At 38.3% G+C, this 27,726-nt stretch overlaps 1 long non-coding RNA gene across 2 annotated transcripts; it reads left to right on the top strand.

Moving 5' to 3' along the window:
* The first annotated feature begins 30 nt into the window (after positions 1 to 30).
* LOC147581055 (uncharacterized) lies at positions 31 to 26,957 on the top strand. Of its 2 annotated transcripts, none has more exons than XR_015251361.1 (4): positions 31 to 6,096; positions 25,617 to 25,739; positions 26,335 to 26,367; positions 26,618 to 26,957. It is a non-coding gene; the product is annotated as an uncharacterized LOC147581055 (long non-coding RNA). The 2 variants fall into 2 exon arrangements; XR_015251362.1 differs by having other exon boundaries at positions 26,335 to 26,383; positions 26,635 to 26,957.
* The last annotated feature ends 769 nt before the right edge of the window (positions 26,958 to 27,726 follow it).

The raw sequence follows: 27,726 nt of genomic DNA, 5'->3' as shown, positions 1-27,726 counted from the left end.
TGGTTTTTTTTCCTCCCCTCCTGTTTTTTTTGTCCTCCCCATACTCCACCAAAAGAAAAACAAAAGATAGTATATACATGGATTAACTGTGTTCCCATTTCCTTTTAACACTTTATACTTTTTAGGGTATTTGCCATATTTTGCCATTATTTTTGTCTATTAGTCTTTATCTTTCACTAAACTACTTATACTTTGAAGGCACAGACTAGGCATTCTTTCCTTTCTTGTGTGTATTTTATTTAAAATCTTGAACCGTAACACAGATAAGTGCACAACACAAAAATATTCAGCTCAGTGATTTACCAGTAGTCAAGAAATGCACCATTAACAGCACCTCAAAAGAGGCATTGGATTTGGTTTACTAATACTTGATTGAGGTTTTTTGCTTCTATAATTCATGAGGGATATTGGTCTGTGGTTTTCATTTCTTTTGTTATCTTATTCTGGCTTTAGAATCCATGTAATAATGGCCTCATAAAATGAGTTGAGAAGTATTCCTTCCTCTGTTTTCTGGAACTGTTTATAAATGATTGGTATTTCTTACTTAAATCTTTGCTAGAATTAACAAGTGAAGTTAACTGGATGTAGGCTTTTCTTTGTGGGAAGATCTTTAATTATTAATTGAGTTTTCTATTTCTCTACATGTTACAGGCCTACTGAGATTTTTATTTAAATCTTGAGTAGGTTTCAATAATTTATGTCTCTAGGACTTTATCTAAATCTAGTTTGTTGGCACAAAGTTCTTCACAGTATTTTAATCCTTTTAATTTCTGTAAGGTTGCTGGTGAGGTCTCCATTTTCATTCTCAATTTTGGTAGTCTTTGTTTTCTTTTTTTCCTTGATCATACTAATTTTGTCAATCTATTCAAAGAATCAACTTTGGGATTCATTGATCTTTTCCTGTGTTTTTTTCCATTGGTTTTAATCTTGGTCTTCATTTTTTCACTTTTTCTGCTTGCTTTAGCTTTAATTCACTGCTATTTTTCTAGATGTTTAAGCCTAGCTTATTGATTTAATATCTTTTTTCCAAATATAGGCATTTAGAGCTATAAATTTACCATTTAGCACTGTTTAACCTACATTCCACAGATTTTTATATGTTGTATTTTCATTTTCATTCAGTTCAAAGTATTTTCTAATTTCCTTTTGATTTTTTTGAACCATGGATTATTTAAAAGTATATTAATTTCAAAATATTTGAGAATTTCTCTATCCTTTAGTTTTGTTAAATTTGGAGAACCTATTTTGTATTGTTTCAAACCTTTTAAATTTGTTGAAATGTATTTTATCATCTAACACCTGTAGAATCTTGGAGATTATTCCATGTGTTAATGAGAAGAATATGACTGAATTGATACCAACATCTTATGAAATGGCAGTTTACAGAACTTTGTTTTCTATGTTGAAGAATGAAATTGTTACCTAAATAAAGGACAAGAATAGGTGAAGATGAAAAGGTTTGGACCGTGCTGGATATTATCTATTTGCACCTCAGATCCATTCTCTGTTCTTCTCTCTACTATTCTGTCTTACGAGGTTGAAGTCTAGAACTTTATCAACCACCTCATTTTCCTTCTGGATTTTGATAACTTTAGGCAGTTTGGAGCACCAATATAATATTGGCAGATTGACAAGAGGAAAGAGAATGAACCTTTATTTTTTTTTTCCTGTCTCCACCTCCATGGTGTTGCTATGGGTTACACTCCTCACCAGAATGTCATAGCTGCCATGAGGCAGCTTGCTCCAATGGGGCAGTCTCTCTCCAAATTCTGGGAGGTGTTGTTTCCTGTTACTGATTCAGATTTAGGAACTCCAAAGGACCATCTCTGATTATAGCTCACGTTACTACAGCGTGCATTGTAGTTTTTCTACATCCTGCCCATACTTTTATAGTTTATTAATAATTTGCCCAAGTTGAGAATGCTACCTGTTCCCTGTTGGGACTCTTAATTCAGAGATGATTCAGTAATGAGAAGCATGTAGAGGTTTTGGTGCAAGGATATATTATCTAGAAATTTGGCAGTGAATAAGTAAATGCATGAGAAAAATGGTAGATGGCGCACTTGTTTTGTGTTTTTAAAAACAGAGCTCTACTCATCAAGAAGGCAAAAGGAAGAAGTCAGTGCATACAGAGATTGGAGATGCTGGGGGTAGAGGAAATAATTGCAGAATGGAGATGAAGAGGGACTTGAGTACAAAGTAAAATTTATTGGAGAGAAATGTTATTTATTTTTCTCTTAAACTGAGGGGAAAATTTTAGTATAATCATAGGGCAGTGGTTCTCAGTTTGATCTCCAGATCGGCAGTATCAAAACTACTGGGAACTTGCAAGAAATGCAAATTATTGAGCTCTACTCCAGTTCTACTGAATCTGAAACTTGGAGTGGAACCCTGCAATCTGTGTTTTAACAGGCTTTCCAGGGGATGCTGATGCATGCTAAAGTTTAAAAAAACCACAGTATAGGGGCCATTTTGAGGTGAAAGAAAAGGGAAGATATGCTTGGCTTGATAATCTATAGAGTTATTTTTCATAGTACAAAGAAGGCTGGTAACTGGAAGAGAGTGGCAAACATACTTGCTATAGAAACTTAAAAGCTTAAATTTTATCACCAAATGGAGGGCTTTTTACTAATTGATAGCAAGAGGGGAATATGTGTAAATTGCTTACAATTCCCTTTTAATTTCAAATACTTAGTATACTTTAAAAAAAGATTTTGAATTTTCTTAAGTGCCCTAAAATCCACTCACTAGTCCTAATTATAACTTGCAATAAAGAAAATAAAAGTTTTTCCAAAGATCATCCAGACAGGAAATCAAAGAAATAATGGCCTTAAATGGCATGTTAAACCAATGGACTTAACAGTTAATATACTAAACATTCCAGGGGTGGCTTAGTTGGTTAAGCACCCAACTTCGGCTCAGGTCATGATCTCACAGTTCATGGGTTCAAGCCCCGTGTTGGGTTCTGTGCTGACAGCTCAGAGCCTGAAGCCTGCTTCAGATTCTCTCTCTCTCTCCCCCTCAGCCCCTCCCCCGCTCACGCAGTCTGTCTCTCAAAAATGAATAACCGTTAAAAAAATAAGATATACTGAGCATTCCATCCAGAAACAACAGAATATACATTTTTCTCAAGTGTACATGGAACATTTTCCAGGATAGATCATGTTAGGCCACTAAGCAAGTCTTAATAAATTTAAGAAGATTGAAATCATATCAAGCATCGTTTCTGACCAAAATGGTATAAACTAGAAGTCAATCACAGGAAGAAAGCTAGAAAATTCAGAAATATGTGGAGATTAAACAATATGCTACTGAACAACCAGTGGGTCAAAAAAATCAAAAGAGAAATCAAAAAATACCTTGGGGAAAATGATAATAATACAACATAATAAAAGAGGATGCAGCGAAGGCAGTTCTCAGATTAAAGTTCATAGCAATAAATGCCTATATCAAGAAACAAGGAAAAAATTCCAAACAACCTAACTTTACCACTCAACACCTAGAGAAAGAACAAATGAAGTCCAAAATTAGTAGTAGCAAAGAAAGATCGGAATGGAAATAAATGAAATAGAAACTAAAAAGACCATTGAAAATATCAATGAGAGTAAGCTGATTTTTGAAAAGATAAATATGACAAACCTTTAGCAAGACTTCGCAAGGGAAAAAGCACACAAAATTAGAGGAGACATTATAACTAATACCACAAAAATACAAAGGATCACCTAAGTTACACATACCAACAATTTGGAAAGCCTGTAAGACATGGATAAATACCTAGAAACATGTAACACTGAATCATAAATAGATAATCTGAACAAACTGATTATTCAGGAAATTGAATTAGCAATCAAAAACCTCCCAACAGGGGAGCCTGGGTGTCTCAGTTGGGTAAGCGTCCGACTTCAGCTCAGGTTATGATCTCGAGGTTGGTGAGTTCCAGCCCACGTTGGGCTCTGTGCTGACAGTTCAGAGCCTGCTTCAGATATTGTGTCTCCCTCTCTCTGTGGCCCTCCCCTGCTCACACTCTTTTTCAAAAATTAAAAAAAAAAAAAAAAACCTCCCAACAAACAAAACTCCAGGACCAGACAGCTTTACTGGTGAATTCTACCAAACATTTAAGGGAGAATTAATAGTAGTCCTTATCAAACTCTTCTGAAAAATAAGAGGGACCACTTCCAAACTCATTTTACAAGGTCAGCATCACCCTAATACCAAAACCAGCAAGGATACCACACACAAAAAAACTAAAATTACAGGCCTATATCCCCAGTGAACATTGATACAAAACCTTCAACAAAATACTAGCAAGTCATATTTGACAATACATTAAAAGGATCATGTGCCATGACCATGTGGGACTTATTACAGGGATGGTTCAATATCTGTAAAACAATGTGATATATCACATTAACAAAATGAAAAATAAAAATCTTTTATAGAATTTTTATAGTAGCCAAAATATGGAAATAGCCCGTGTCCATTGATGGATGAATGACTAAAAAATTGTGGTTCACACACACATATTGTGTGTAGAAAAAAAGTTTGCAATGATACATGGTGATGGATATTAACTAGACCTACTGCAGTGATAATTTTGCAATATATGCAAATAATGAATTATGTTGTACACCTGAAACATAAGTCAATTATATCTCAATGAGAAAATTTTTCCTAGTTACAGTCTCTGTTAGAAAATAAAAGTTAAATGGTATATACTGAAACTGTGTGGGGAAAAATTACAAGGCCAAACTCATTTTCAGATATCCAAGACAGATAATTTCCTAAGTAATCAGGTATTTTGTGCTATAAGCTCTCCCTTTATGTGTCTTTTATACACTAATTATGTGCATATGAACTGGATACTTTTTTTTTTTTAAGAGAGAATCTTAAGCAGGCTCCACACCCAGTGCAGAGTGCCACATGGGACTCAATCTCACCACCATGAGATCATGACCTGAGCCGAAAGAGTCAGATGCTTAGACTGAGCTACCCTGGTGCCCCAGAACTGGATACATTTTTAAGTTGTGAATATGAGTTTATATAATACAAGTATTTTTCAAAATATTTACAAACTTCTTTAGATATGGAGCTTGGTTTAGGATGCATTTGGAGCTCCTAAATAAAATCTTATAAATACACTCCTTTTAAAATAGATGGCATTTGAAATAGATGGCAAATATAAATATAGTATTCTTTTAAAGTTAGGCTAAAATATTAAGGGAACCTGCAATCCTTTCATGTGCATATGAGATGATAAAAGAAAGATTTGGAAGCGGTGTAAGTTTTTTTTACTTACACTTTCAAGGCACAATTTAGTGTGCAGTAGGACTTCCAGTTTTCAGATGACAGAGAAAAGACATCTTCAGCCTCCTCTTGAAAATCACCTCTGAATAACAAGAAAAAGAAGCAAATGCAGGCTTCACCTTTGATCAAACCAGGGGTTCTCCTTAAGACTGAATCTCAGTATAAGATGACAAAATGTGTATGAATCCCATCAAACTTAAAGCAGAATGGCCTCCACTTATTACTTGACTGGAACTACAGAAAAGCTCTAGTTCTTGCAGATTTTCCTCTTTGCCTGGTTCCGGTTTGACCTCTTTTGGGTCCAACACATGTATCCTGAGTTTTTTAGAATTTTCTCATTTCTCAGAGTAGATTTGGTTATCTATACTGAGGAGTTTCAGTAACCATGGATTAACTGACAACTTCAGCTTTTAGCAGACTTCAGCACAGTGCTTTGTTCTTGTGGCCCAAGCCAATTCAGTATCAACAGGCTTACCTCTCAATAGCATCTCATCAGCTCATCAGTCCTACTAGTCACCCCTATGTTGCAGTCCACAAAGCATGGTCTCGCTTCCTGATTTTGTGTGTGTGTACCTTTCCTAGTTAGCCCAGAACATTTTGTATACATAAGTTCTGGAGACCTACTTTACTGCATACCACCTATAGCAAACAGTAGTGATCTTATACTTAAAATTTGCCAAGACAGTAGATCTTCTGTTACTGCGCCCCCCCCCCCCCCCCCACACACACACTACAACGATGACAATGACTACTGCTGCTGCTGCTAAAGAGGGAAGGAGGAAACTTTGGGAGGTAATGGATATGTCTATGACCTTGAAGGTGGTAAAGGTGGTGATGGTTTCACAGGTATACACTTATTACCAGACTTATCAAGTTGTATACATTAAATATGTAAAGCTTTTTACATGTTAGTCATCTCAATAAAGTGGTTTAAAAACTCATTGAAATAAAGAAGAAATAGGTTGAAAGAGCTGAACATGATCGTCTTTGAGCTGGGGTCAGAGAGCAACTATTTTGGTACAAGTCTTTTTTAGCAGGGATTGACTTATAAGCTTTTCTAATTATTTTACAATAATTTAAAAATTGTAAAATTAACTATAAACTAAAAACTACAGTAAGTAGATAGCTTTATAGAAAAGAAAGACAATTCTTGCTCAGTATAAATACTGATTTAACTTGTGTTTGATCTTAAAATCTGAGACCGTAAAACAAGTACACTGAACCTGGTTAATATGAAAGCTCTAATTATTCAGCCAAGTTTCCTTCATAAAATAAGCCCCAGTCTCCAAAGATGCACAAGTATAAAGCCTCCATCTTCATTTGCTATAGCTATCAAATATTTTAAGACAAAAATCTGTGATGGAATATAACATAAGCATTTAGATTATTTGCATATATTAAAAGTTGTTTCATAGCCCTATTTTTTAGACTTGTTAAAGACTTTTGAATCCTACTGTGATGTATAAATGATATAGAGATAACTGTGTATTCTGATAAATTACCAAAATATACCATAAAGTTACAGCAGTAGATAAGCATATTTGAATAGACCCTTTTCTCTTTCTTTTTAAGTTTATTTATTTTGAAGGAGAGATAGCGGTGGAGGGGCAGAGAGAGAGGAGGGAGAGAGAATCCCAAGCAGGCTCCTCGCTGCCAGCACAGTGCCCAGCATGGGACTCCAACCCACAAACTGCAAGATCATGACCTGAGTTCAAGAGTCAGATGCTTAACCGACTGGCCCACCCAGTCGGTTTATTAGACCCTTTTCTAATAAACATATTAATTGCTGGGTGTTCCTATATGGTATATGAGTCGGTAAAGAAAGTAACTCTAAATAAAGCAGGAAGTTAACAAAATCTGGTAAAGTTTATCAGTACCTGGGGTTGGTTTCTATTAAAGCTAAGCATTTTAAAAATTGGTTTCAGTTTTGTGTACCATTTCAGGCTAAGATTCTTCTTTGGAATCATTTTGAAGTTTGTGTTTTAAGAACATGTGAATCTTAAAAGTGTTCTAAAATTAGAAATTAGAGCTTTTTTGCAGGTGACCAGGAGTTCAAAAGTCCAAATTTTTTTTTTTTAATTTTTTTTTTCAACATTTATTTATTTTTGGGACAGAGAGAGACAGAGCATGAACGGGCGAGGGGCAGAGAGAGAGGGAGACACAGAATCGGAAACAGGCTCCAGGCTCTGAGCCATCAGCCCAGAGCCTGACGCGGGGCTCGAACTCACGGACCGCAAGATCGTGACCTGGCTGAAGTCGGACGCTTAACCGACTGCGCCACCCAGGCGCCCCTCAAAAGTCCAAATTTTAATGTTTAATAAAAGTCTCCAAATGAAGCACTGTCTTTCAGATTCATAGAAACAGATGGCGTATTAGTTTAGAATTTTAGGCTGTGTCTCTGTCTCAAAAATAAATAAACGTTAAAAAAAATTAAAAAAAAAAAAAAAGGGGGGCGCCTGGGTGACTCAGTCGGTTAAGCGTCCGACTTCAGCTCAGGTCACGATCTCGCGGTCCGCGAGTTCGAGCCCCGCATCGGGCTCTGGGCTGATGGCTCAGAGCCTGGAGCTTGCTTCCGATTCTGTGTCTCCCTCTCTCTCTGCCCCTCCCCCATTCATGCTGTGTCTCTCTCTGTCTCAAAAATAAATAAACGTTAAAACAATTTTTTTTTTTAAAAAAGAATTTTTAGTTGTGAATTGTATCAAAATTTTTAGCTTAAGAATTGGAAGGGTGAGGGTTTTTTGCATTCTGTATGAACATACCTACAGTTGGTAGGTGGATAATGTTTAAACAAGGATAAATGTTTAAACAGAATTACACAAAGTACATTCATCAGTTTTATTTTTCTGTTTTCATTTTATTGTGTGCCAAATAAGCAAGTTTAAAATTAGAAGGCAAAATAAAAAATTTTTTTACATCAAGTCACAAACATCAAATCAAGCTAAATTTTGCTCCAATATAGTGTATAACTTTAATGAGTAAGTCTTAAAATTCTGTGGAACATGTTCTGGAATATTACAAAAGTATATTTTGTATACTTTATGACAAAGAGGAAGTAGTAATATCCACCCTCACTGAAAAAAGTCATTTAATAAGATAGAAAATAAAAGCATAATTAAGTTCAATTCATAACAACTTATGCCTGACACTATTGAATGTCTTACTTTAAACGTTTTTGAAGTATTCTATTGGTAGAAATTACAGATGGTTCCATTAAAAATAATTATTCTGTCATTGTAACTCAATTCTTCATTCCTTCCATAATATTTAGAGGATATAAAACATTGTCATTTTATTTTTAAAGTTTATTTGGAGAAAGAGAGAGCACGAGTGAGGGAGGGCCAAGAAAGAGAGGGAGAGAATTCCAAGAAGGCTCTGTGCTGACAGCATAGAGCCTGACGTGGGGCCCAATCCCATGAACCATGAGATCATGACTTCAGCTGAAATCAAGAGTTGGCCTCTTAACCGACTGAGCCATCCAGGAGCCCCTAAAACTTACTGTTATTTTAATTTCAATTAATTTTTTAGAGAAAATTAGTTTATAGCTATTTATCTCTAAAGTTCTATTTGTTACCTATGTCACTGTTTTCATTTAAATCCTCTATTGTTTCTAATGTTTCTTTAAAAAAAATCTAAAGTTTTTGAAACAAATTACTAACTGCATTTATCAATAAAAATAGAAAAACATGCAAGTTTTAGAACTCTAGTATTCCTTTTATTTCCAATCCCAGTGAAATGGAAATAACAGTAGGCTGAAATGAAAAGATGAATTTTCTTTTACCTTTTAAGAAGAATAACGTAGCAGTGACTAGTCTAATAAGCAATAAAATAGAATAGTGTGTTTGACTCATTTTGCAATCGTTAGACGTGAAAAACTTTTAGAAAAAGAGCCATTTAGTATTATTTTATGTTAGATACATGTCCATAACTATGTATCTAAAGCCTTCACCATCAACATCACACTTATCACCGAGCATTTATTTAATAGCTACTGCATAGAAGGTAAAATTCAAGGACACGGACTAGCAAGTACATTCTCTTCTATATAGGGAGTGACATTTGAGCTGAAGGTGGCAGAAAATAATGTAATGTTTTATGTTTCTAAGAGTTTTATATAAAAAGAGATAGGTAAAAAGTACTAGAATTAAAGGTTGTGACTGAGATTTGATTCTTTGTATGTATGTTAAACAATTATTTTGCATTAGTTAGATACAGCCCCCACAACACGACCTTATCTTCAACTTTTCAGGATAGTACACGATTCAAGGTGAAAAGTTGCAGGCTTATCAGAAAGGAGATTTATGTTCTCTTGAACACCATTTGTTCTCAGAGTTGTTGGTGTAAAACTTGCTACTCCTCTGGGGTTTTCATAAATCTAAAGCATATTTATTAAGTTTGCCACAGGATTACTTTCATCAGTAAGATGCTATAATGCCATGTAAATGAACTATCTGGAGTTCTTGTGAAGCTATATTAGAATTAGTTTACAGAAATATCAAGTATTTGAAAATAGGGCAGAATATATGCTAAATGCAGGGCTCCCTAAAATGTTTCAATAGAATGCTAATTCTGAGTGATTCTAATAGTGCTATGTATTTCTTAAAACCCCTGTGGTAAACTTAATTTGGGAAATGCTGGGTTCAAGACTATAGTATTCCTCAGATTCTGCATTGCAGACTCACAAGAAGGGCCCTTTCCAACATGCTTTATTTTAAAATTTATACTAAATTCATTTAACCAGTGAACTTTATTATTATTGTTGTTGTTGTTATTATTATTATTATTATTATTATTATTATTATTATTTTGAGCAATACCCCTAAGGAATTGGAGTTCTATGGAGAATATTCTGGATTACACTGGCATCAAAATTAAATACAAAGCTCTGGAATTAGACAAACCACCAAGGCACTTTACCTCTCTGAGCCCTGGGTTTTCACTGATACATTAAGAATAATTGCTACTAGAGATTGCTAGTTCATGTAAAGAATGTAGCTTATTATAAGCACAAAGAATATATCTTATAAGCACAAATAAAAAATTCTTACATATCAAAACAACATTAGAGGAGCAGAATCCACAAACAGCCACTGTAATTTCTCAGAAAGTACAAAGCCTAGAAAAACTGAGCAGTATGTCACCAAAGATAACTACGAAGCAACAGAAAAAAATTTGAACTATTTTTATTAAAATATAAAGTTTACTTTGGTTTATGATTCATAATTCAATCCATAATTAGTTCACTATTAATTTTCACATAATCTTTAATCTTCATAAAAACGGCTGATACTATGTCTATTTTTACATTTAATTTTATAAATGACAAACCTAAAATAACCTTCCCAAGCTCTAACTAATCTGTGGAGCCAGTATTGAAACTGATCGGAAAGAACGAAAGGAAAGGAAAAGGAAAGAAAGGGAGGGAGGGGGAGAGGAAGGGGGAAAGGGAAAGAAAAGAGGAAAGAAAGAAAAAGAAAGGAAAGAAAGAAAAAGAAAGGAAAGAAAGAAGGGGTGACTGGGTGGCTCAGTCAATTAAGTGTCCGACTTCAGCTCAGGTAATGATCTGGTGGCTCATGAGTTCCAGCCCCCTGTCTGGCTCTGTACTGACAGCTCAGAGCCTAGAGCCTGCTTCAGATTCTGTGTCTCCCTCTCTCTAAGCCCCTCCCCCTTTTCTCTCTCTCTCAAAAATAAACATTAAAAAAAAAACTGATCTAACTCCAGTTAGAGAAAGTGTGAGCAGGGGAGGGGCAAAGGAAGAGGAGAGAGTGAGGATCCAAAGTAGGCTTTGCACGCCAGCGAGGAGCTCAATATGGGGCTCGAACTCACAAACCACAAGATCATTACCTGAGATGAAGTGGGATGCTTAACTGACTGAACCACCCAGGCACCCCCATGCTCCATTTTTAAAATTAATATATCTATATTGTTAAAAACTTGAATATAAAAAGATGAAAAGTCACATCTACCTCTCGCCCATCCTCTGGTTCCTGCTTTCAGATGCCCCACATTTTCATTAGATTAGGTGTTTTTTCAGCCCCTTTACGCAGATTCAAGCACATTCAAATATATGTTCTTAGTTTCTCCTGTAAGTGTAAAGTTCTAGGACATCAAAAGCATGATTCATTAAAAAAAAATTCACATATTTTAAAACTTCTGTGCTATGAAAGACCTTGTTAAGAGGATGAAAAACAAGCTACAGACTATATCTAAAATAAGGAACGACATCTAAAAAAAGAATTATAAAATATGCAAAAGATAGAAACAGATTTTTCACCATACAGAAGATGCAAATGGCAAATAAGCACATGAAACTACATTCAACAGCATCAACCATTAGAAAAGTGCCAATTAAACCCACAGTGAGAGATCATTATACGCCTACTACAACAGCTAAAATGAAAACTAGTGATAATGCCAATTACTAGTCTGGGAGGATATGAAGAAACGGTCTCATTTGCTGGTTGTACATGTAAAAATGGTTCAGCCACTCTGGAAGATAGTTTAGCAGTTTCTTGTAAAACTAAACATGCACTTAAGATATGACCCACCAGTTGCGCTTTTGGGCATTTATCCTAGAGAAATGAAAACTTATGTTCACACAAAACCTGTATACAAATATTCATAGTAACTTTAATTACAATAGCAAAATACTGGAAGCAACTTAAATCTTCAAACCCAGTCTCCTACATGTGTGTGAAAAGTTCTCAGTCTTTGTGCCAGTATTTATGCAGTTAGCTGCAGAATTATGTAACCTGTCTCCAAGATGGCAGCCATAATCCCTCCTTATCCCACATTCAATTGAACAAACTTGTACATGCAAACAATGCTATACTACAATAAAAGGAATGAACTGTTGATATAAGCAATAGCCGGGATAGACAAGGATCTTATGCTTAGTGAAAAAAGTATGTAATCTTGAAAGATTACATACTGTAAGATTTCATTTATATAACATTCTCAAATGAGAAAAGTATATAGATGGAGAACAAATTAGTGGTTGGCAAAGAACAGAGACTAGAGTTGATGGTGTGACTGGGAGAAGATGAGCACAGATACAATGAGACAGCCTGAAGGAGTTCTTTTGTGGTGCTAGAATAGTTCTGTATCTTGATTGTGGTGGTTGTTACACAAATCTATACATGGTATAACATTGCATAGAACTGTATGCACACACAAATAAATAAAGGTTTAAAAATGATGTAAAGGTCTTGGGGTGCCTGGGTGGCTCAGTCGGTAGAGCGTCTGACTTCGGCTCAGGTCATGATCTCACGGTCCGTGAGTTCGAGCCCCGCATCGGGCTCTGTGCTGACAGCTCAGAGCCTGGAGCCTGTTTCGGATTCTGTGTCTCCCTCTCTCTCTGCCCCTCCCCTGTTCATGCTCTGTCTCTCTCTGTCTCAAAAATAAATAAACATTAAAAAAAAAAATTAAAAAAATAAAAATGATGTAAAGGTCTTTAGTTAGCAATATACTAATGTCAATTTCCTGGTTTTGATAGTGTGCTAGATCACTATATATTGTCCAATAAGCCATAGCCATGTATTTTTTAATTTTTTTAATGTTTATTTTTGAGAGAGAGAGAGAGAGTGAGCCAAGAAGGGGCAGAGAGAGAGAGAGAGAGAGAGAGAGAGAGAGAGGAGGGAGACACAGAATCTGAAGCAGGCTCCAGGCTCTAGCTGTCAGCACAGAACCCGACGTGGGGCTCGAACCCACGAACCGCGAGGTCATGCCCTGAGCCGAAGTCCGGCGCTTAACCAACTAAGCCACCAAGGCACCCCTAGCTATATATTTGATACCACCATTTTAGGAAGTTGGTTGAAGGCTACATGGGACTCTGTACCATTTTTGCAACTTGCTGTCAGCCTATAATTATTTCAAAATGCAAGTTAAAAAAAAAAAAGTGCACACAGGATAGGAGGGATTATCTTCACCATCTTGGAGAGAAGTTGCACAATCCTCCAGCTAAGTGAGTAAACAGTGACACAGAAACTGAGAACTTGGGATCTAGGAGTCAGCAAACAAAAGTCATGATCCCAGATCTTCCCCTATTTGGTTAAGAGGACAGGAGGCAAGAGCTATGGGTTGGTGAGAACCATCAGGGCTCAATTTCCATTAACTCAGGCTCTGGATGTAGTGCTTGTCTCTGAGGGTAAAGAGTCTACTAGACAGGGCAACTAACTGCCAAAAAATAGAGGGAAACCTGGGCAGAGACACAATCCTGAAAATGAGGCCAAACTGGAGAAGGGAATGGGCAAAGTGGGGTTTAGACAAACCTTGGGAGTTTTGGCAACGGGGGAATCTGAGCCAGTGGGTCTTGTGCTGGCGGTATGACTCATCACCAAATCCAACAGTGTTGGATTCAGAGGCAGGTAAAGTGCACAGACTGTTGAAAGACTTCTGGAACTAGGACAGGCCTGAGCTCTCAAGGGACATCATGGTGAGGAGCTAGAGAATGTAGACAGTGGAAATCAAGCAAAGGTCAAAGCATAAAGAGAAAATAGGCACTTTCCTCTTCCAAGGAATTCTACATTTGACCTCCTTTCCTTTACCATTGCATTTCTTGCACATGGTTTTAATTAGGAAATGACTGCAAAGTACTATACTTCTTTTTATAGAACTAGAACACTGATTAGCAAGAGTTGTTAAGGTTATACTTAGATGGAATCAAACCACATATGGTGACTGAAGTCATTCTGTTTCTTTGCGGGGGTGGTGGGGTGGTTGTGGTGGTGGTTCTGAATGGCAATGTACTTTATGGACACTGTCCCTGCTTTTTTCTTTGAACAGAAGGAAGAACTTTTTTATTTTTTTTTATTTTTAAAAATTTTTTTAACGTTTATTTATTTTTGAGACAGAGAGAGACAGAGCATGAACAGGGGAGGGGCAGAGAGAGAGGGAGACACAGAATCTGAAATGGGCACCAGGGTCTGAGCTATCAGCACAGAGCCCGACGTGGGGCTCGAACTCACAGACTGTGCGATCATGACCTGAGCCGAAGTCAGACGCTTTACCGGCTGAGCCATCGAGGCGTCCCAGGAAGAACTTTTAAAATAACCTCAATGTAATCCCCTCTCCCTGCCCCCAAAGCTATGTCAATACATTTAAGTATTGAGGCTTAAAATTCCCTGACTGAACAGCACTCCTATTCACTTTCCAAGATAGGCAAAAGGCAAGTTATTTTCTGTTTTTTTCTTCTATCCCTACACCCCAGTATAATGGGACTACACCAATAGGCTGAGTTCTTGTTGCCATTGTGAATGGTCATGTGAGTAAATGCTGATGTCTTATTCAGAGCCCCTGCCTTTCCACCCCATTCTTGAGAAGAATGTTTTATATAGAACTACCTCCATGCTCTTTATGCCCGTATACAGATGTAACTTAATCCTATTTTAATGTTAGAAATGTTGAGTACCGGGCACACACTTCAAATGCTTTCTTAGGACCTAATTTGGTTTCTAAAGGTATTAAGGATGCCTGGATCTGCACAGAACACATTTTAAAAAATCAATTCGATAGTCAATTATTTTACACTGGCTACTGAATAAGGGCTTCAAAACCTCTGATTAGTGCAGGATACTATTTAAATGCATGCTCTCAATTTAACAGAACATACGGAATAAAAAAAAAAATGAAGAAATTGTGAATAATAGTTTTGGTGATAAAATAACTTGTTTAGTAGCCCTAATGACTTAAATTTGGTATTTATTTTATACAGATTTTTCCATCAGAATAGAATTCCAAGTAGTACCAAACATAACAATGGCTATATTTTAACAAAGACAGTACCGGCTCTAATGGTCAGGGCTTCAATTATCAGAAGTTTTGTACACTAACAAGATGATGATTCTGAATTTAGCTTCACATATTGAATAAAATGTGTGGCATGAAAGCATGAAGTGATACTTCGGCAGGAAGCCAAGTACAGACTTCTAACCCCCAATGTCTGGCTGTACTCTAGCCTGCTTGTTGGCATACTATGCCCTTCCCTGCCTATGATTGCTATCTCCCAATGAGAATCTGGTTAACACCTGATCCTTATCTCAGTGGGTTGCCATCAAAGTTAATTTTTTAAAAAACACAAAGCTCTTTGACCTTCTCTGACATAAGTAGGAATCACCTTTCAATTTCTGTTCTAAAACAGGCTATTCGCTGCTTGGGAAAACAGAACGTGGAATTCTGGACCTATGCCCTAGGGAATAGCTCAGAGTCCCCCCTTACACATTGGCAGTGGCCGTTAGGTTACCCTGATTACTCTGTAGAAAGCACAGCCCAGCCTTGACCAGGAACACTGGAAACCCTGAAGGGACAGCCAGTATTATAAACTGCTATTAGAAAAGGAATTCCTTAGAAAAGGAACATGCCTAAGAATTGTGCCTTGGTTTATGTTTGACAATTTGTCTTGGTTTCATGACTCTTGGCTCTGAAGCATCTTGTGATACTTTCAAAAAAGATTTAAGTGACTGAGTATGTATATATTGCTCTGCTAATCACTGCATGTTTTAATCAAAGAGAAAATATGGATTCTGTGTGCATTCTGAAAGTCAATAGACAATTGATCAAACTTTGTTCTGAGCACTGAGTAAAGATTTTAGTAACAAGTGGGAATGAACTGACCTTCATTAACATACCTTCACTGAGGTAACTTACTTTGGGCTGACTCCATCCACAAGGTATTTATAATTACCAGTCCAATTTGTAGGACAGAGCCAGTATAGGATATTTTGGCTTGATAATATAGCAATATCATCTGGTCACAATAGAGGCAGATATTTTCTGTAGATGACTTTGCAATTGATCTTGTGAGTTCACAGATCTTTCATCACAAGGTAATATGATAAGTGATACAAAAGTAATTTGCATTCATCAGTATATACTGATATACACTACTTGTCAATAATGGATTGACTTTTATACTTTTGATGGCAAGTCCCACATCAAGAAATGTGTGAGGGGACTGGGTGTTTCAGCAATACTTAATATGGATGAAAAAACATGGTAGAACCTCAGGAAGGCTAAAGCTCTTAGCTGCGGTAGTGAAGATGGCAGGTGGTTTTCCCTGCATTAATTAAGGCTAGAATTATTGATGATATGGCTTAACAAGAGGACATTCTCACACCTGAAGTGATGTTTGACGTCAGACTTAAGGACTTCCTATGGAGAACCACTTTCTTCCCCAGTGGCTTTATGCACATTCCTTGAAATATCGAGTGGACACTTTCAGCTACATTAACTATTTGAGCAATGTAATGTCACAATGCATGGTGGCCACAACAGGTTTGGCCAACTGCTTTGATAGAAAAACCTGAAAATTCAAGAGATCCAGAAACCCAGATTGTTTGGACTCTAAGGTAGTGTTCAGAGGATCTACTGCCTTGGCATCCTACAGAGACTTTTTCCAGTTCTTCATGAACCATTGTTGATAAGGGCTGCTGGTATCTTGCCTGTCTGCTCAGCTTGAGAGAGGGCCATAGAAACCTCTCTCTGAGCCACACTGAAGGGAGGGAGGTTATTCAGACAAAACAAGGCTTGCCAACCCCTTTTTTTTTTACACTTATAGACATTTATGAGCACTGCTACACATTGGACAGGATCCTAGGCATCTTTCCTGGCCCCCTTGCAATAGCATCCAATTTCTTGGCTAACTAATTCCAGATGAGGTGAAGAACTATGGTAAGCAGTAGCATCATCATCATGCAAAACCAAGACATATGGGAAAAGTTAAAGATGTGGTGTTCCTATGACTGTGTGTTTTAATCATCAGTGATGTGAGCAAGTCCCCTCTTTATGAATAGCAAAGAGCATTTGTGTTTGGGCTTCAAAGTGGAACTCTTTCTGGGTTCTGCTTAAAGTTGGTTTTTAATTTTCTTAAAATAGTTTTGGAATCTACAGTTGAGATAAGGACATTAACATTCACATATTGATTTTGCCTTTAAATTGAGGAAATATTGGAAAGTTTTAAAACTCACTTTAATATTCAAGAATAGAATAGGATAGACTCAATCGGACTACATAAACTTTCCCGTTGGATATTGAAACGTGTGTGTGTCGAATGTTTTCTGCTGGGTTTCTAGTTATGTAGGGCACATCAGCTTATTTACCCCACAGCATAGTGAGCAGCAGCGTAAGCCTGTGGTTCTCTTGGATCCAGTAAAGCTGTGATTCTGTGGGAACATTTATAATATCACGTTTTCTGTCTCTCTTCTAAAGGGCGACTGAGGGAACCGATGATCCCTCTGGGCCTTTGCATGAGTCATTCAGTGCCGCTGTTTGAGAGTTATTGGCAGGCATCAGTCACCTCCTCCTTCTCCTTCCGCCATCCTGGGGAGCTCATCTTTATCACTTCCATGCATCCCTTTTACTGTTGTGAAATTATTAAAAGAGAGAGGTAGGGGTGTGTGTGTGTGTGTGTGTGTGTATGTGTGTGTGCGCGCACGCACAAGCATGCGCATGGGAGAGGAAGGGAGAAGAATGGGTGATTTGTAGGTTTCAAATTCTCTTCCATTTTATGGTGCGGAGTTGCATGCTATTTCCAAGACAGACATCGTATGAGAAACAGATTTCATTAGAGAGTCTGAAATGACAGGAATGGTTTAAATTTAGCACTGGGGAGGGAATGCTGCCTCTAGGTAATGTACATCTAAAATGATTCCAAATGTTTTATCCGATGCCAGCTGTGCAGCCTTCTGGATAAACCATTTCACGTCATATACTTCACAGCATTTAGGGCAGATGTATCGCTCAGCCACAAAGATCCTTAACTGAAAGCAAGTGGCCGCTGTGGCACTGCCGCCTCAAAAACAGCTGTCCCCTCACTGCCACCCTTCACGTTTTCAGTGCCAGCACCTCATCCCACCAGCCTCAGTGACTGGGCTCAATGTGAGGCAGACCAATAAATTCTGCCCGCTGAGACTGGGTTTCCCTGGGTACACTAGCCATTCACTCCTATTTATTTTCCTTGGGACCCAGTGAATCATCTTTTGTACCGTCTTATGTGGTGTGACTCATTTCAGGCTATTTTCTGCCCAGCCTCAGCCGAGAGGCTCATTTCTGGAGAGGGCCCTTTCTCATCTGTTTAATGTCATGAATCACAACACTGCGCTTCATAGAAACTCCACTCTCACTTTACCAGAGATTAGTATAAACAATAAGAGCAGCCTAGCAAAGAGGTCGCCTTCGTGTGGGTGAAGCCCAGGCCTCTCCCGGGGTTATTTTAAGACCACAATTTGCATATCGTTTTACAGCAATGATAATGTTGGCCTTTGCAATTTTGTTCCCTTTGCTTTTATCAGGAGGCATATATGTATCGAATGCACTGTTGAAACCAATATCTGCTTCGTTTTCAGCACAAAAGTGGCTGGTGGTCATTCCCACTTCCTAGTGGCCTCCCCTCCCGTCCCTTCTTCCATTTTCCTTTTCTCCATGTACATTTTGGAGCAAAAATAAAAAAAATTATTTCTCCTTCCGTGCCCTAATATAGGACAAAACAGTTTTTCCAGAGGAAGCGTTACTAGTTTAATCAGAAAAATAAGAGTCTGTCCGGTATACTTATAACTGATCAACTTTATGTTTTATGGAGATTGGAGAACTTTTGGTGTGTCTCTTAATATTACAGAAGCTAAGAATAATCAGTGCTTCCACTTAAGGACGAGGGGGAAGGTGCAGAATGTCTGGTGTCTGGTTCAGGTGCTCGGGGCACGCTTGGCCGCCTTTACTCAGTGGAGACTCCTGATAGCAGGCTGGGTGTGGCCCCGGGGGCAAATGTTGAATCTTCTCAGCAGAACAAAGGAAATCTTTTCCCCATTGTTTTATTTAGTTGCTTTCATTTTTTAGGGCACATTTTAGACTTATACAAGGGTAAGACTCAGCTTTTCCAGGATTAGGAAACAGATTGTAAAATATTTTGCTGGGTCAGGACACAAAATACCTCACCCTGAGACCAGCGCAGAGTCTTACTCAAGTCTCCAATGCCTCGAAAGTTTAGGTTCTGAAGGAGATGTGACAGGAAACGGTTGCATCCATGCCAGTTAGTTACCTAGTGAGCAAAGAGGTCCTATGTAATCTATGCAGTGTTCCTGAGGAATGCAGAGTGCTGCTAACGGTGTCCCCACTGATGGAGCCACCCCTGGCTGAGAGGCGCGGGGCCGCTCCCACAGCTGCAGCCCAGAGAGCGTAAGGCACGGCATGCTTCTGCTATGTGTTTTAAATTAGCTTAGTCAAGCTATAAATATTTTTGGTAATTTATAAAAAAACTGAAATGTTTCTGTCTAAGCCAGAAGACTGGGTTGTGCAACACAAATTAACTTCTTATGGAGGTGGGGTCTGGAAAACAGAAGGGAAGTGTGCTTCTAACCATGGCTGCTGCAGTGGGGTTGCAGATAATTGGTCAAATTTGCTTTGAGAATTTCTCTGTTACCTCAGGCATGAAATTCGGATTCCTGCACATGGGCTCTACTAACCTCCGCTAAATGCCGACACCAGTCTCATGTGTATGTCCCCATCTCTTGATGCATACTTCCTCACGAGCTGCCTCTAAACTGACGGGTTTTACCCCATTTTCCCTAATTAGAATAATTTCTGTCTTCCTTTCTGCCATGCCTGGTATCCCTGTTTCTCCCGTCAATACCAAGGCAGACCCTCCCATCCCAAGAACTTTTTCTGAAGAAATTGAAACAATTTTTAATCACTTATGATCACCTCTTTGTATTCCATAAGCAACACTGGTTATATATACAGCAGACTCTGGCATTCACTGGAGATCCATTCCTTGAAACAGGAAAATGATCCAAATATCATACTATATTAGAATGATGATAATGTTTGAGAGGGTGGACACGAGATGACAGACACACAGCTTTTTTTCTTCTCCTCTCTCTTCCTCTTTTCCTTCCCTCCTTCTTGCTTTATAACTTGAAAGAGACAAGGAAATACTAGGTTCAGCTGGAGCTCTTGAGCTGGACACACCTGGAAACTCTGGGCTGAACAGGGTGATGCTAGCATTTTTCAGACTTTGGAACCAGTCTGGATGCCTTAACTGGAGCTCTGGTCAACCAGAATGTGGCGGGCACCCTGGTAACATTACCTATTGTCATTTCCCATTTTCCTGGTCAAGGAAACTAAATGTCAGCAAGGCAGATAACACCTAATTATTACTGTAATATACAGAGAGCAGTGCTGGCACTAGGGTGCCTGAGGAAGATACAAAAAGGAAAGACTTAAAAGAAACTTACAAAGTGCACAATACTCCAGATCACCAAATCTGTATCATCTGTTGAGTTGTGTCTTAAGTGATGATGGGTACCACCCAGCTACAGTTACACACAATACTCTTTTGGTCCTAATGACTGGAAGAGGCACAGAGTAGTGGGAACTGGATCATAGAGGTGGGGCTGGACATGAAGTTCAGATATAATAAGGTGGTGAAATGCAGAGCTTAGTGATGGCTGGCAGGGGAAGGGAAGGCCTGGTCTCTGATGACATTCAGGCTTTACCCTCAGGAGGGAGACAGGGTGGATGGGGGTGTCATCCCAGTGAAAGAGGAATAGGTCATTCTAAGTGCAGCAATGGAACTTGTGATGTCTGCAATTCACTTGGACTACTGAAGACACTGCAAAGTCAACATGGCCAAATTAGAACTCTTCATTTTCAATCCTCATCCCCAATCCTATTTCTTAACCGTTTTTCTAAGTCAGTGGCATCCAACATCCATTCAGTTACTCAAAAGAAAAAACTTCAGAGAACTTCTTGTGTTTTTTTGTTTTTGTTTTTTTGCTGTTACCCCAACTGTCAATCTACTTCCAAAATAACCCAAAGACATTCCTTTCTCTGTATCTCCACACAAAATAAAAGATGAACTCCACTCATGTTTTAATGGAATAATCACAGTTCTTTTCTCCTTTTAAAACAAAAATAGGAAACTAACATCGAAGTGTGGATTATGAGGCCTTGGGGCTCCCGGCACATCACAATATCTGGTACCCTCTTCTTTTCCAATTCCACACCCTTGTACAGTCACCAGTGGCCTATATTATGTACGTGAGATCTCTCCTTGGCAGGGAAAAAGAAGACAAAATGATATCATGTAACTTTGGACAGGGTATAATTTTTTCCCATCTAGTGTGGTTTATGTCTACATTTTATGAGCTTCTCTCCTTCTCTCTTTTCCTCTCTCCACTCCCATTTCCCCTCAGCCCAAATTCTTCCCATGAATCCTTCTTTAGCCATCAATAAGGAGACCCTCAATGTGCAAATCCTATGGTACCTCTATTTGCCATAGGAGGATATCCATCTGGGGATAGTTCTGCCAGAAAGACAAGAAAGACTGAATAAATCTCCCAACTCAGAATTCAGCATAGAGACAACACAAAGGGTCAGAGCCACATTTTTTTCTTATTCCTTTCTTGACTATAAAATTTTGTTAAGATTTTGTTTACTTCAAAGTATCTATAAACTCTCTGGATAAGAACTCAAAACACATTTCATCTGTTTAGTTGTAATTTCAATTCTAACTAATATAAAGATTGTTTTCTAAGGTGAACCTACCTCAAATACAGTAAGCCACAATGGTTTCTAGTCAGTCATGTGACTAACTTTTCACCAAGTAGATTAGCAATCAAGAAGTTTTAAGTAATATGACTGTAAATTACTCCGTTTCTGAACAGTCCAAGATGTCTCAAGGGATTTCTGAATTTATGTACATATTTCTTAAAAGGCAAATATGTGAAGTATTAAAACATAATGCAGCTTTACAAAATTAACCTAGTTTCCATGTAAATGCCCAGGATTCAACTCTTGTTCTTTTTTGTTCTTTTTTTTTTTTTTTTTTTTTTTTTTTTTTTAACGTTTATTTTTGAGACAGGGAGAGACAGAGCATGAACGGGGGAGGGTCAGAGAGAGAGGGAGACACAGAATCGGAAACAGGCTCCAGGCTCTGAGCTGTCAGCACAGAGCCCGACGCGGGGCTCGAACTCTCGGACTGCGAGATCATGACCTGAGCCGAAGTCGGACGCTTAATCGACTGAGCCACCCAGGCGCCCCTCAACTCTTGTTCTTTATTCACTCCATTAATACATTCATACTTCCATTCTTTCTGAGTTCAAGATAATTTGAAGACACTTGTTCTGTATTTATTTAAGTCTAAATTTAAGAACTATAATTTCTGATGTATACTTTTTGAGAAAAATTATATTTAAAAAATCTATTCATCTCCTTATAGGCAATTATTTCTTGGAGTCACTATTAATGCTTATACACAAAAAGATTCTAATTTTAGTTATAAAACTTACTCAGCCAAAAATTCTTTCTAGGGTGCAAAGAAACAGAGAAAGGTCTACATGATAGAAGCACAAACCTTCCTAAATCCAGTCATTCATATCACTTACTATAGATAGCAACAAAAACTGGTAAAATTAAGCTCCAGACCTATATCCAAAGGCCATTTGGTCCAATCTTACTCTCACATCTCAAACAAAACATAACCAAATAGAATTAAATCCTATTTATTTCCAAGCCTCTCCAATTGATACATTGTTATAAAAATCAAGGCACAAGAATAGAGAATCAGCAGCCCCTTCAGGATAGAGGTTTCAAATATGTAGAATATGAAAATTTTGTACAGGAAAGTTGCAAGGCTATACAAAGAATTAAGAATAAGGGACATGTATCTTAATGTAATTGGCCTAAGTTCAATATAGATGGAGAAGAAATGGATTAATTAGCTTATAGAGGCCTTTTGCATACCTCTCTCACATTGTAACTGATTCAGGAAATTTGGATTTAAGCCATCCTGTACATGGCATTACCCTATGGAAAAGAATCAGATCTGAAGTAGGTCTGTGAAAAATTTGGGCAAATGCAGGGTTTCATTTTGGGAGAATCTCTTTTTTTTTTTTTTTTTTTTTTTTGAGAGAGAGAGAGAGAGAGAGAGAGCAAGTGAGCATGAGCATGAATGGAAGCAGGGAGGGAAAGGTAGAAGGAGAGTGGGGCTTGATCCCATGACTGTGAGATCATGACCTGAGTCAAAATCAAGAGTCAGATGCTTAACCGACAGAGCCACCCAGGCACCCCACATTTTGGGGGATCTTTTAAGAAATAATGTTTCTTCTCTTTCTGAGAGCACTGAGAAACCTACTATGAAACAATCCTGTTTCTCATGTTGGATAGCATGATTTGTGGATGTAAAGTCTGGAACTGCCATAGCTATTTTGTCAACATAAGGGACACACTGGCTTGAGGATAAAGCTAATAACATGGAAGGCAGGACAGAGAATTAGAAAGAAACTGGTTCGCTGATGACATCATTGAACCATGAAGCCTACACCTTGCCTCTGGACTTTTCAGTCATGTCAGCCAATGAGCCCCTCCCCCCTTTATTACTTAAGACAGTTTGATTTTTGGTTATTTGCAGTTTGAGTCCTAACTGGTGACTCCTGAGTCATTAGCAGATAACTAGTATGTAAGCCCAGGTAGAAAATGTAGAGAGGAAAGACTGAATCCTGGGGCATTCAAACCTTAGATATTGGGCCAAGAAGAGGAACATAAAAGAGAGAGGAGAAACTGATAGAAGGTAGAAAGAGAATGACTAAAGTGTGGGGTCACTGACAAAAGAAAAAGAAAGAAAAGTGCTTGACAGATGAGGGAGTGGTTACCCCTTTGAGAGTTCCTGGGAGTCCAGGTAACATGAGGACAGATATGTGACCCTTGGAAATGGCACCACACAGCTTGTCAGTGGCCCTAGCAAGATCAGCCAGTGGAGGGGAGGGAGAAAGACAGAATAGACCAGAGGAAAAGGGAGTGAGGGTGTGAAGATGGTGAACGGATTCATGTTTCAAGTTTTGCTGTGAAGAGGAGAACAGGGAGTCAGAAACAGGGGGTGCTGTGGGATTAAGAGAGTTTGTCTTAGTTGCTACTGCCATTCATTTTTTTTGAGCTTGAAAACCACGAGCTTGTCCATGTTTGGATGGAACCATTCAGAGAAGAATACATAGAGGCTGCAGGAAAGAAGAAAAATGGCAAAAGCAATTCCTTGTACAGGTGAAGGCGCTGGGTGCCAGAGAGTGAGGGGAGATGCTTCACAGGGGCAGCAACATTCCTTTTCTTGTCAAAGGGGAGAGCACCGTACATAAGCACGGATAAAAGCAGATGTGTGGATTTGTGATCAGAAGATGGAGAAGCCCCTGTTCGATTTTCTGAGCTGAGTATAAGTGAGCCTCAGAGCATCATCTGTCAGGACACAGGGAAAGAGTGTGGCCAAACATGTGGTCATTACTTCTCAGCAGGCAGAAATTTTTTTTAGGCTCTTGGAAAATGACCTTTTATAGTCTGGAAGTTGCAAAAACTCTTCATAGTGAATTTTTTATCTGTTAAGTTAAAGGGATGCTTTATAACTGTTTTGTAAATTTGTTGTGCATAAATGGGGTTAGAGGTGATGATGGAGGTAGGCATTTCTTTTACTATCAGTTTAAGGTTTAGGCAACTATATTCAGATTCTCTTAAAGCTGGTTTTATAAAAAGGAAATTTAAAACTTCCCATTCAAAATATTTACAAGCCAATGACATATATACTATTTCCTCTCCAACATGGAGTACCTATTTGCTATAGTCACATTAGCTCGTATTTGTGGTCTTTGTTGACACAGCCCTGGTCTTTTCTTTTTTCTTTAAATTTCCTCTAGTTCTCTGGTGTCTCGAAAAGTTTGAAATGAAATTTATAACACTTATCCAAAGCTATAACTAAAATGCATATTCTTTTTTTTTTTTTTTTTTCAACGTTTATTTATTTTTTTGGGACAGAGAGAGACAGAGCATGAATGGAGGAGGGGCAGAGAGAGAGGGAGACACAGAATTGGAAACAGGCTCCAGGCTCTGAGCCATCAGCCCAGAGCCTGACGCGGGGCTCGAACTCACGGACCGCGAGATCGTGACCTGGCTGAAGTCGGACGCTCAACCGACTGCGCCACCCAGGCGCCCCTAAAATGCATATTCTTAATAGCCTAGATGAAGAAGAAAGTATCATATTCCATTTTTCTGGTCAGTTTTATAATAAGATCAATTTGAAACACTGATGTTTCAAGCTGATTAGCTATGATTTCTAGTTATAAGTTAGTGAGAGGTTCTTACTACATCTTTATTATAGGTTTTAGCTAACAAAATAATGTAAGCTAATTCGACTATTATAAAGACCATGTAGAGGAGGAAAGAGCATGGCTTATTGTTTTGTGAACACTCTGCTGCTGGGTTTGTCTTCTTTTAGGCAGTGTAACATGACTTGTTTTGCATAAAGCCACTTAAGGGACTTGAAATACAACATCTTTTGTATGTAGCCTCTCTAGCTGCATTATTTCCGAAGAGCCAGCACATCGATCACATCCACCTCCAGATTTCTACTTCTGATGACACATGGCTGAGAACAAGGACGAGTTTCATTCAGGCAAAGTCAAATCCAGGTCAGTCTCACTGTCTATGAATCAAAGACATTTGGGGCAGAGATGAAAATGCAAGTGTTACTAGTTAAGTTGTTCAAAACTTATGGCCCAGGAGAGAGTAAACCCACACATATCACAAAACGCAGTCACTGGGTCAGTTCCAGGCTTTTGGAAAGGGCATCAGTTAAAACCACCATAAAGGTATTTTGTTAGATTTCAATCATGGACTCTTTAGCTGTCAGTGTATAACTATTTGAATTTAAAACTACAGAGATTTTATACAATTGATACATAACTAGCCAGTCAGGAATATATATGAGTTACATATATACATATGTGAGTTTTAACTTAGACATATAAGTGCCTAAGTTGTGTGCGTGTATATTAAAAGTTCCTTTAATGAAGGGGCTTTAGTGGATGGTAGGGCAGTGACAGGTGAGAGTCCAATTAAACTGAAGGAGTGAAATTTTGGATAATTATACCATTTTCTCTTGTTTCTAGTTTTTCTTAAATTGAAAGAAAAGCATAAACAGATTTAGAATACAATCCAAGATTTATACGTGAATTTTTGCCCTGCCCTGTGGTTCTGATTCTTCCTCTGTCATATGTAATCCAGGCTCCCTGAAACCCAGAGTGATTTTCAAGTCCTGTGTTCCTAATGTGGAGTTTTCTTTTTTTTTTTTTTTTTTTAAATTTTTTTTTTCAACGTTTATTTATTTTTGGGACAGAGAGAGACAGAGCATGAACGGGGGAGGGGCAGAGAGAGAGGGAGACACAGAATCGGAAACAGGCTCCAGGCTCTGAGCCATCAGCCCAGAGCCCGACGCGGGGCTCGAACTCACGGACCGCGAGATCGTGACCTGGCTGAAGTCGGACGCTTAACCGACTGCGCCACCCAGGCGCCCCTAATGTGGAGTTTTCAAACCATATTCCACACAGAACCAGTATTACCACATGTTCCCTGTAGGGGGATTATATATCTTCTTCCTACTGATATCACGTGACTTGCTTCAGCCAATGAAATGGCACAGGAGTGCCGTGTGCCACTCACAGAAAAAGCCCAAGACCTTCATGAGGTTCTGCAGTTTTCCTTTTATCTCCTCCATGAGACCTACAATAGCCCGAGTGGGAGTTGCTCTTTTAGCCTTGATCCAAGAGTAAAGATGTTGAAAAGAGCTACAGCCACCAAGCAGCTGTCATGTAAAGTGAGTAAGAAATAAAGCACGCTGTTGCAAACCACTGAATTTTGTTACTGCAGCATTCCAACCCATCCCTCCTGATGCATTCCCAGCATCAAAAGGTTTATTGAAGAAATTCTGGAAATGATGCATATGCTATCCCACTCAAAATAATGCACATTGGCATTTTAAAGGATGTTAAAAAAAAATCCTTCAGGAAATAAACCGGTTTACTACTGTGATCTAGCATTTTCCCAATTATCTTGATTAAAGAATATTATTTTTTAATGTTTATTTATTGATTTTGAGAGAGAGAGAGAGCATGCGCACATGTGTGAGCAGAGGAGGGGAAGAGGAGGAGAGAGAAAAAAATCCCAAGCAGGCTCTGCAATGTCAGCACAGAGATGGATAAAGGACTTGATCTCATGAGCCATGAGATCCTGACCTCATCCAAAAGCAAGAGACAAATGCTTAACCAATGAGCCACCCAGGCACCCCAAGAATTATTTTTTATATAATAGTTAATAGCCTTTCTCCAAACACAATTTTAAGAAGAGCTGCCCTAATGCATTTTTTTTGTTGTTGTTACTGAAAGAGATTGATTCAAGGAGCCGGTGGCTCTTGTGAACGTCTGCAAACTATTAATTACTACCTTTATTCCTTTGTTCATTCATTCATTAAATAATGAAAAAATATATCAGGTCTCCAACTGCTATCTTGTGGATGTGCAAGAAATATCACTGTCATTAATGTACATAACTCGATTTAATTTCTGACTGCATGTCTAAGCTTTGACACAGTACCTAGTTTCAAGAATATGATTACTACTG

This window comes from Puma concolor, chromosome B2 (genome assembly GCF_028749965.1).
Source record: "Puma concolor isolate L17-30 chromosome B2, mPumCon1.1.hap2, whole genome shotgun sequence".
Taxonomy (NCBI): domain Eukaryota; kingdom Metazoa; phylum Chordata; class Mammalia; order Carnivora; family Felidae; genus Puma; species Puma concolor.
This window is presented reverse-complemented; position numbering and strand designations above follow the sequence as displayed.